This window comes from Chiloscyllium plagiosum, unplaced genomic scaffold (genome assembly GCF_037043375.1).
Source record: "Chiloscyllium plagiosum isolate Xiang-an unplaced genomic scaffold, Cpla_swu_hap1 HiC_scaffold_8, whole genome shotgun sequence".
Classification (NCBI taxonomy): domain Eukaryota; kingdom Metazoa; phylum Chordata; class Chondrichthyes; order Orectolobiformes; family Hemiscylliidae; genus Chiloscyllium; species Chiloscyllium plagiosum.
In genome coordinates this window covers 106,521,158-106,531,894 of record NW_028270146.1, presented here as the reverse complement: position 1 = coordinate 106,531,894, position 10,737 = coordinate 106,521,158, and positions in this window count along the sequence as shown.

Genomic DNA, 10,737 nt, shown 5'->3' with positions numbered 1-10,737 from the left:
CCCACAGCTACCTGGACTACACCTCCTCCCATCCTGCCCCCTGTAAAAACGCCATCCCATTCTCCCAATTCCTTCGTCTCCGCCGCATCTGCTCCCAGGAGGACCAGTTCAAAATACGTACAACACAGATGGCCTCCTTCTTCAAGGACCGCAATTTCCCCCCCGACGTGGTCGACGGTGCCCTCCACCGCATCTCCTCCACTTCCCGCTCCTCCGCCCTTGAGCCCCGCCCCTCCAACCGCCACCAGGACAGAACCCCACTGGTCCTCACCTACCACCCCACCAATCTCCATGTACAGCGCATCATCCGCCGTCACTTCCGCCACCTCCAAACAGACCCCAGCACCAAGGATATATTTCCCTCCCCTCCCCTATCAGCTTTCCGTAGAGACCACTCCCTCCGCGACTCCCTTGTCAGATCCACACCCCCCACCGACCCAACCACCACTCCCGGCACCTTCCCTTGCAACCGCAGGAGGTGCAACACTTGCGCCCACACCTCCCCCCTCACTTCTCTCCAAGGCCCCAAGGGAAACTTCCATATCCGCCACAGATTCACCTGCACCTCCACCCACATCATCTACTGCATCCGCTGCAGCCGGTGTGGCCTCCTCTATATTGGGGAGACAGGCCGCCTACTTGCGGAGCGATTCAGGGAGCACCTCTGGGCCACCCGGACGAACCAACCCAACCAACCTGTGGCACAGCATTTCAACTCCCCCTCCCACTCCACCGAGGATATGCAGGTCATTGGACTCATCCACCGCCAAACCACAACAACCCGACGGTCGGAGGAGGAGCGTCTTATCTTCCGACTGGGAACCCTCCAACCGCAGGGGATGAACTTGGACTTCACCAGTTTCTTCATCCCCCCTCCCCCCACCTTGTCTCAGCCGGATCCTTCCAGCCCGGCACCGCCTTCCTGACCTGCAGTCTTCTTCTTGACCTCTCCGCCTCCACCCTACTCCGACCTATCACCCTCACCTTGACCTCTTTCCACCTATCACATTTCCAACTCCCCTCCTCCAAGTCCCTCCTCCCTACCTTTTATCTTCTCCTGCTGAACACTCTCTGCTCATTCCTGAAGAAGGGCCTGTGCCCGAAACGTCGAATCTCCTGTTCCCTGGATGCTGCCTGACCTGCTGTGCTGTTCCAGCAATAAAGTTTCAACTTTGATCTCCAGCATCTGCAGACTCACTTTCTCCTCGATAGATACCGAGTAAGCCTTCCTCTAAACTGTCCACCATCAAACACGCCCAGGATAGGGACAGCATAGGGTTAGTTACAGTGTAAAGCTCACTCTACAGCTACCCCATCAAACACTCCCAGGACAGGGAAATCACAGGGTTAGATACAGTGTAAAACTCTCTCTACACTGTCCCCATCAAACACTCCCAGGACAGGGACAGCACGGGGTTACATACAGTGTAAAGCTCCCTCCACACTGTCCCACATCAAACACTCTCAGAGCAGGAACAGCATGGGGTTAGATACAGAGCAAAGCTCCCTCTACACTGTCCCCATCAAACACTCTCAGGACAGGGACAGCACGGGGTTAGATACAGTGTAAAGCTCCCTCCACACTGTCCCCCATCAAACACTCTCAGAGCAGGAACAGCACGGGGTTAGCTACAGAGGAAAGCTCACCCTACACTGTTCCCCTCAAACACTCCCAGGACAGCATGGGGTTAGATACAGAGCAAAGCTCCCTCCATACTGTCCCCATTAAACACTCCAATGACAGGGACAGCACGGGGTTAGATACAGTGTAAAGCTCCCTCCATACTGTCCCCATTAAACACTCCAATGACAGGGACACCACGGGGTTAGATACAGAGTAAACTTTCCCCACACTGTCCCCATCAACCACTCAGCACAGGAACAGCACGGGGTTAGCTACAGAGGAAAGCTCACCCTACACTGTTCCCATCAAACACTCCCAGGACAGCATGGAGTTAGATACAGAGTAAAGCTCTCTCTACACTGTCTCCCATCAAATACTCTCAGGGCAGGGACAGCTTGGGGTTAGATACAGAGTAAACTTCCCTCTACACTGTCTCCCATCAAACACTCCCAGGGCAGGGACTGCACGGGGTTAGATACAGAGTAAAGCTTCCTCTACACTGTCCCCCATCAAACACTCCTAGGACAGGGTCAGCACGGGGTTAGATACAGAGTAAAGCTCCCTCTACACTGTCCCCCAACAAACACTCCCAGGACAGGGACAGCATGGGGTTAGATACAGAGTAAAGCTTCCACTACACTGTCCCCCAACAAACACTCCCAGGACAGGGACAGCACGGGGTTAGACACCAAGCAAAGCTCCCTCTACACTGTCCCCCAACAAACACTCCCAGGACAGGGACAGCACAGGGTTAGATACAGAGTAAAGCTCACTCTACACTTTCCCCCATCAAACACTCCCAGGACAGGGTCAGCACAGGGTTAGTTACAGTGTAAAGCTGCCTCTACATCAGTCCCATCAAACACTTCCAGGACAGGGACAGCACTGGGTTAGATACAGAGTAAAGCTCCCTCTACACTGTCCCCATCAAACACTCCCAGGACAGGGACAGCACAGGGTTAGATACCGAGTAAAGCTCCCTCTACACTGTCCCCATCAAACACTCCCAGGACAGGGACAGCACGGGGTTAGATACAGAGTAAAGATCCCTCTACACTGTCCCCATCAAACACTCCTAGGACAGGTTCAGCACGGGGTTAGATACAGAGTAAAGCTCCCTCTATACTGTCCCCCATCACACACTCCCATGGACAGGGACAGCACGGGGTTAGATACAGAGTAAAGCTTCCTCTACGCTGTCCCCCAACAAACACTCCCAGGACAGGGACAGCACTGGGTTAGATACAGAGTAAAGCTTCCTGTACGCTGTCCCCATCACACACTCCCATGACAGGAACAGCACGGGGTTCGATACAGAGTAAAGATCCCTCTACACTGTCCCCATCAAACACTCACAGAACAGGTTCAGCACGGGGTTAGATACAGAGTAAAGCTCCCTTTTCGCTGTCCCCATCACACACTCCCATGACAGGGACAGCACAGGGTTAGTTACAGAGTAAACCTCCCTCTACACTGTCCCCCATCAAACACTCCCAGGACAGGGACAGCACGGGGTTAGATACTGAGTAAACCTCCCTCTACACTGTCCCCATCAAACACTCCCAGGACAGGGACAGCACGGGGTTAGATACTGAGTAAACCTCCCTCTACACTGTCCCACATCAAACACTCCCAGGACAGGGACAGCACAGGGTTAGATACAGAGTAAAGATCCCTCTACACTGTCCCCATCAAACACTCCTAGGACAGGGACAGCACGGGGTTAGTTACAGAGTAAAGATCCCTCTACACTGTCCCCATCAAACACTCCCAGGACAGGGACAGCACAGGGTTAGATACAGAGTAAAGATCCCTCTACACTGTCCCCATCAAACACTCCTAGGACAGGGACAGCACGGGGTTAGTTACAGAGTAAAGATCCCTCTACACTGTCCCCATCAAACACTCCCAGGACAGGGACAGCACAGGGTTAGATACAGAGTAAAGCTGCCTCTACACTGTCCCCATCAAACACTCCCAGGACAGGGACAGCACAGGGTTAGATACCGAGTAAAGCTCCCTCTACACTGTCCCCATCAAACACTCCCAGGACAGGGACAGCACGGGGTTAGATACAGAGTAAAGATCCCTCTACACTGTCCCCATCAAACACTCCTAGGACAGGTTCAGCACGGGGTTAGATACAGAGTAAAGCTCCCTCTATACTGTCCCCCATCACACACTCCCAGGGACAGGGACAGCACGGGGTTAGATACAGAGTAAAGCTCCCTCCATACTGTCCCACATCAAACACTCTCAGGGCAGGGACAGCATGGGGTTAGATACAGTGTAAAGCTCCCTCCATACTGTCCCCATTAAACACTCCAATGACAGGGACACCACGGGGTTAGATACAGAGTAAACTTTCCCCACACTGTCCCCATCAACCACTCAGCACAGGAACAGCACGGGGTTAGCTACAGAGGAAAGCTCACCCTACACTGTTCCCATCAAACACTCCTAGGACAGCATGGGGTTAGATACAGTGTAAAGCTCCCTCTACATTGTTCCCATCAAACACTCCCAGGGCAGGGACTGCACGGGGTTAGATACAGAGTAAAGCTCCCTCTTCACTGTCCCCCCCCAACAAACACTCCCGGGACAGGGATAGCACAGGGTTAGATACAGAGTAAAGCTCCCTTTACACTGTCCCCCATCAAACACTCCCAGGACAGGGACAGCACAGGGTTAGATACCGAGTAAAGCTTCCTCTACACTGTCCCCCATCAAACACTCCCAGGACAGGGACAGCACGGGGTTAGATACAGAGTAAAGCTTCCTCTACACTGTCCCCCAACAAACACTCCCAGGACAGGGACAGCACAGGGTTAGATACCGAGTAAAGCTTCCTCTACACTGTCCCCCAGCAAAGACTCCCAGGACAGGGACAGCACGGGGTTAGACACCAAGCAAAGCTCCCTCTACACTGTCCCCCAACAAACACTCCCAGGACAGGGACAGCACAGGGTTAGATACAGAGTAAAGATCCCTCTACACTGTCCCCCATCAAACACTCCCAGGACAGGACAGCACAGGGTTAGTTACAGTGTAAAGCTGCCTCTACATCAGTCCTATCAAATACTCCCAGGACAGGGTCAGCACGGGGTTAGATACAGAGTAAAGCTCCCTCTACGCTGTCCCCATCACACACTCCCAGGACAGGGACAGCACGGGGTTAGTTACAGAGTAAAGCTTACTCTACACTGTCCCCCATCAAACACTCCCAGGACAGGGTCAGCACAGGGTTAGTTACAGTGTAAAGCTGCCCTCCACCGCATCTCCTCCACTTCCCGCTCCTCCGCCCTTGAGCCCCGCCCCTCCAACCGCCACCAGGACAGAACCCCACTGGTCCTCACCTACCACCCCACCAATCTCCATGTACAGCGCATCATCCGCCGTCATTTCCGCCACCTCCAAACGGACCCCACCACCAAGGATATATTTCCCTCCCCTCCCCTATCAGCTTTCCGTAGAGACCACTCCCTCCGCGACTCCCTTGTCAGATCCACACCCCCCACCGACCCAACCTCCACTCCCGGCACCTTCCCTTGCAACCGCAGGAGGTGCAACACTTGCGCCCACACCTCCCCCCTCACTTCTCTCCAAGGCCCCAAAGGAAACTTCCATATCCGCCACAGATTCACCTGCACCTCCACCCACATCATCTACTGCATCCGCTGCAGCCGGTGTGGCCTCCTCTATATTGGGGAGACAGGCCGCCTACTTGCGGAGCGATTCAGAGAGCACCTCTGGGCCACCCGGACGAACCAACCCAACCAACCTGTAGCACAGCATTTCAACTCCCCCTCCCACTCCACCGAGGATATGCAGGTCATTGGACTCATCCACCGCCAAACCACAACAACCCGACGGTCGGAGGAGGAGCGTCTTATCTTCCGACTGGGAACCCTCCAACCACAGGGGATGAACTTGGACTTCACCAGTTTCTTCATCCCCCCTCCCCCCACCTTGTCTCAGCCGGATCCCTCCAGCCCGGCACCGCCTTCCTGACCTGCAGTCTTCTTCTTGACCTCTCCGCCTCCATCCTACTCCGACCTATCACCCTCACCTTGACCTCTTTCCACCTATCACATTTCCAACGCCCCTCCTCCAAGTCCCTCCTCCCTACCTTTTATCTTCTCCTGCTGAACACTCTCTGCTCATTCCTGAAGAAGGGCCTGTGCCCGAAACGTCGAATCTCCTGTTCCCTGGATGCTGCCTGACCTGCTGTGCTGTTCCAGCAATAAAGTTTCAACTCTACATCAGTCCCATCAAACACTTCCAGGACAGGAACAGCACAGGGTTAGATACACAGTAAAGCTTCCTCTACGCTGTCCCCATCACACACTCCCATGACAGGAACAGCACGGGGTTAGATACAGAGTAAAGATCCCTCTACACTGTCCCCATCAAACACTCCCAGGACAGGTTCAGCACGGGGTTAGATACCGAGTAAAGCTCCCTTTTCGCTGTCCCCATCACACACTCCCATGACAGGGACATCACGGGGTTAGTTACAGAGTAAACCTCCCTCTGCACTGTCCCCCATCAAACACTCCCAGGACAGGGACAGCACGGGATTAGATACTGAGTAAAGATCCCTCTACACTGTCCCCATCAAACACTCCTAGGACAGGGACAGCACGGGGTTAGTTACAGAGTAAAGATCCCTCTACACTGTCCCCATCAAACACTCCCAGGACAGGGACAGCACAGGGTTAGATACAGAGTAAAGATCCCTCTACACTGTCCCCATCAAACACTCCTAGGACAGGGACAGCACGGGGTTAGTTACAGAGTAAAGATCCCTCTACACTGTCCCCATCAAACACTCCCAGGACAGGGACAGCACAGGGTTAGATACAGAGTAAAGCTGCCTCTACACTGTCCCCATCAAACACTCCCAGGACAGGGACAGCACAGGGTTAGATACCGAGTAAAGCTCCCTCTACACTGTCCCCATCAAACACTCCCAGGACAGGGACAGCACGGGGTTAGATACAGAGTAATGATCCCTCTACACTGTCCCCATCAAACACTCCTAGGACAGGTTCAGCACGGGGTTAGATACAGTGTAAAGCTCCCTCCACACTGTCCCCCATCAAACACTCTCAGAGCAGGAACAGCACGGGGTTAGCTACAGAGGAAAGCTCGCCCTACACTGTTCCCCTCAAACACTCCCAGGACAGCATGGGGTTAGATACAGAGTAAAGCTCCCTCTACACTGTCCCCATCAAACACTCTCAGGGCAGGGACAGCATGGGGTTAGATACAGTGTAAAGCTCCCTCCACACTGTCCCCATTAAACACTCCAATGACAGGGACAGCACGGGGTTAGATACAGAGTAAACTTTCCCCACACTGTCCCCATCAACCACTCAGCACAGGAACAGCACGGGGTTAGCTACAGAGGAAAGCTCACCCTACACTGTTCCCATCAAACACTCCTAGGACAGCATGGGGTTAGATACAGTGTAAAGCTCCCTCTACACTGTCTCCCATCAAACACTCTCAGGGCAGGGACAGCATGGGGTTAGATACAGAGTAAACCTCCCTCTACACTGTCTCCCATCAAACACTCCCAGGGCAGGGACTGCACGGGGTTAGATACAGAGTAAAGCTGCCTCTACACTGTCCCCCATGAAACACTCCCAGGGCAGGGACTGCACGGGGTTAGATACAGAGTAAAGCTCCCTCTTCACTGTCCCCCCCAACAAACACTCCCGGGACAGGGATAGCACAGGGTTAGATACAGAGTAAAGCTCCCTTTACACTGTCCCCCATCAAACACTCCCAGGACAGGGACAGCACAGGGTTAGATACCGAGTAAAGCTTCCTCTACACTGTCCCCCATCAAACACTCCCAGGACAGGGACAGCACGGGGTTAGATACAGAGTAAAGCTTCCTCTACACTGTCCCCCATCAAACACTCCCAGGACAGGGACAGCACGGGGTTAGATACAGAGTAAAGCTTCCTCTACACTGTCCCCCAACAAACACTCCCAGGACAGGGACAGCACAGGGTTAGATACCGAGTAAAGCTCCTCTACACTGTCCCCCAGCAAACACTCCCAGGACAGGGACAGCACGGGGTTAGACACCAAGCAAAGCTCCCTCTACACTGTCCCCCAACAAACACTCCCAGGACAGGGACAGCACAGGGTTAGATACAGAGTAAAGATCCCTCTACACTGTCCCCCAACAAACACTCCCAGGACAGGACAGCACAGGGTTAGTTACAGTGTAAAGCTCCCTCTACATCAGTCCTATCAAATACTCCCAGGACAGGGACAGCACGGGGTTAGATACAGAGTAAAGCTCCCTCTACGCTGTCCCCATCACACACTCCCAGGACAGGGACAGCACGGGGTTAGTTACAGAGTAAAGCTCACTCTACACTGTCCCCCATCAAACACTCCCAGGACAGGGTCAGCACAGGGTTAGTTACAGTGTAAAGCTGCCCTCCACCGCATCTCCTCCACTTCCCGCTCCTCCGCCCTTGAGCCCCGCCCCTCCAACCGCCACCAGGACAGAACCCCACTGGTCCTCACCTACCACCCCACCAATCTCCATGTACAGCGCATCATCCGCCGTCACTTCCGCCACCTCCAAACAGACCCCAGCACCAAGGATATAGTTCCCTCCCCTCCCCTATCAGCTTTCCGTAGAGACCACTCCCTCCGCGACTCCCTTGTCAGATCCACACCCCCCACCGACCCAACCTCCACTCCCGGCACCTTCCCCTGCAACCGCAGGAGGTGCAACACTTGCGCCCACACCTCCCCCCTCACTTCTCTCCAAGGCCCCAAAGGAAACTTCCATATCCGCCACAGATTCACCTGCACCTCCACCCACATCATCTACTGCATCCGCTGCAGCCGGTGTGGCCTCCTCTATATTGGGGAGACAGGCCGCCTACTTGCGGAGCGATTCAGAGAGCACCTCTGGGCCACCCGGACGAACCAACCCAACCAACCTGTAGCACAGCATTTCAACTCCCCCTCCCACTCCACCGAGGATATGCAGGTCATTGGACTCATCCACCGCCAAACCACAACAACCCGACGGTCGGAGGAGGAGCGTCTTATCTTCCAACTGGGAACCCTCCAACCACAGGGGATGAACTTGGACTTCACCAGTTTCTTCATCCCCCCTCCCCCCACCTTGTCTCAGCCGGATCCCTCCAGCCCGGCACCGCCTTCCTAACCTGCAGTCTTCTTCTTGACCTCTCCGCCTCCATCCTACTCCGACCTATCACCCTCACCTTGACCTCTTTCCACCTATCACATTTCCAACGCCCCTCCTCCAAGTCCCTCCTCCCTACCTTTTATCTTCTCCTGCTGAACACTCTCTGCTCATTCCTGAAGAAGGGCCTGTGCCCGAAACGTCGAATCTCCTGTTCCCTGGATGCTGCCTGACCTGCTGTGCTGTTCCAGCAATAAAGTTTCAACTCTACATCAGTCCCATCAAACACTCCCATGACAGGAACAGCACGGGGTTAGTTACAGAGTAAACCTCCCTCTACACTGTCCCCCATTAAACACTCCCAGGACAGGAACATCACGGGGTTAGATACAGAGTAAAGATCCCTCTACACTGTCCCCATCAAACACTCCCAGGACAGGTTCACCACGGGGTTAGATACCGAGTAAAGCTCCCTTTTCGCTGTCCCCATCACACACTCCCATGACAGGGACATCACGGGGTTAGTTACAGAGTAAACCTCCCTCTACACTGTCCCACATCAAACACTCCCAGGACAGGGACAGCACAGGGTTAGATACAGAGTAAAGATCCCTCTACACTGTCCCCATCAAACACTCCTAGGACAGGGACAGCACGGGGTTAGATACAGAGTAAAGATCCCTCTACACTGTCGCCATCAAACACTCCCAGGACAGGGACAGCACAGGGTTAGATACAGAGTAAAGCTGCCTCTAAACTGTCCCCCATCAAACACTCCCAGGACAGGGACAGCACGGGGTTAGATACAGAGTAAAGATCCCTCTACACTGTCCCCATCAAACACTCGTAGGACAGGTTCAGCACAGGGTTAGATACAGAGTAAAGCTTCCTCTACACTGTACCCCCCATCCCAGGGACAGGGACAGGACGGGGTTCGATACAGTGTAATGCTCCCTCCATACTGTCCCTATTAAACACTCCAATGACAGGGACAGCACGGGGTTAGATACAGAGTAAACTTTCCCCACACTGTCCCCATTAACCACTCAGCACAGGAACAGCACGGGGTTAGCTACAGAGTAAAGCTCCTTCTACACTGTCCCCATCAAACACACTCAGAGCAGGGACAGCACAGGGTTAGCTACAGAGTAAAGCTCTCTCTACACTGTTCCCATCAAATACTCCCAGAACAGTGACAGCATGGGGTTAGATACTTAGTAAAGCTCCCACTACACTGTCACTATCATCCCCTCCCAGGACAGGGACAGCACAGGGTTAAGTAAAGAGTAAAGCTTCCTCTATAGTGTTCCCATCAAACCGCACTAATATTGGGTCAACATTTTCTGGACTAAGATTAGGAATTCATTAAAGATTATTTCCAATTTCAAAAAGAATTAAACAGGATAATGGAAGGTTGGCCTTTCCCTCAGCTTTTCATTATTCATTCTCAGACCTGGGCGTGATTGGTTTTCCGTCCTTTATTGCCTGTGCCTAGTTGCCCCTTGAGAAGGTGAGGGTGACCCTGCCTTCTTGAACCGCTGCAGTCCATGTGCTGCAGGCCGAAACACAATGCCTTTTGGGATGGAGCTCCAAGATTCTGACCCAGTCATAGTGACGCAACGATGATATATTTCCAACTCAGGATGATGAGTGGCTTGGAGGGGAAGTTGCAGGGGGTGGGGTTCCCCTGTACCTGCTGCCCTTGGCCTTTGTAACGGAAATGGTCTTGAGTTTGGAAGATGTTGTCTGAGGATCTTTGGTGAATTTCTGCAGTGTACCTGGTAGATAGTACACACTGCTGCTACCGAGTGTCGGTGGTGGAGAGATTGAATGCTTGTGGTTGTGGTGGCAATCAAGGAGGTTGCTTTGTCCTGGAATGTGTCAAATCTTCTTGAGCGCTGTTGGAGCTGCACCCATCCAGGAATAT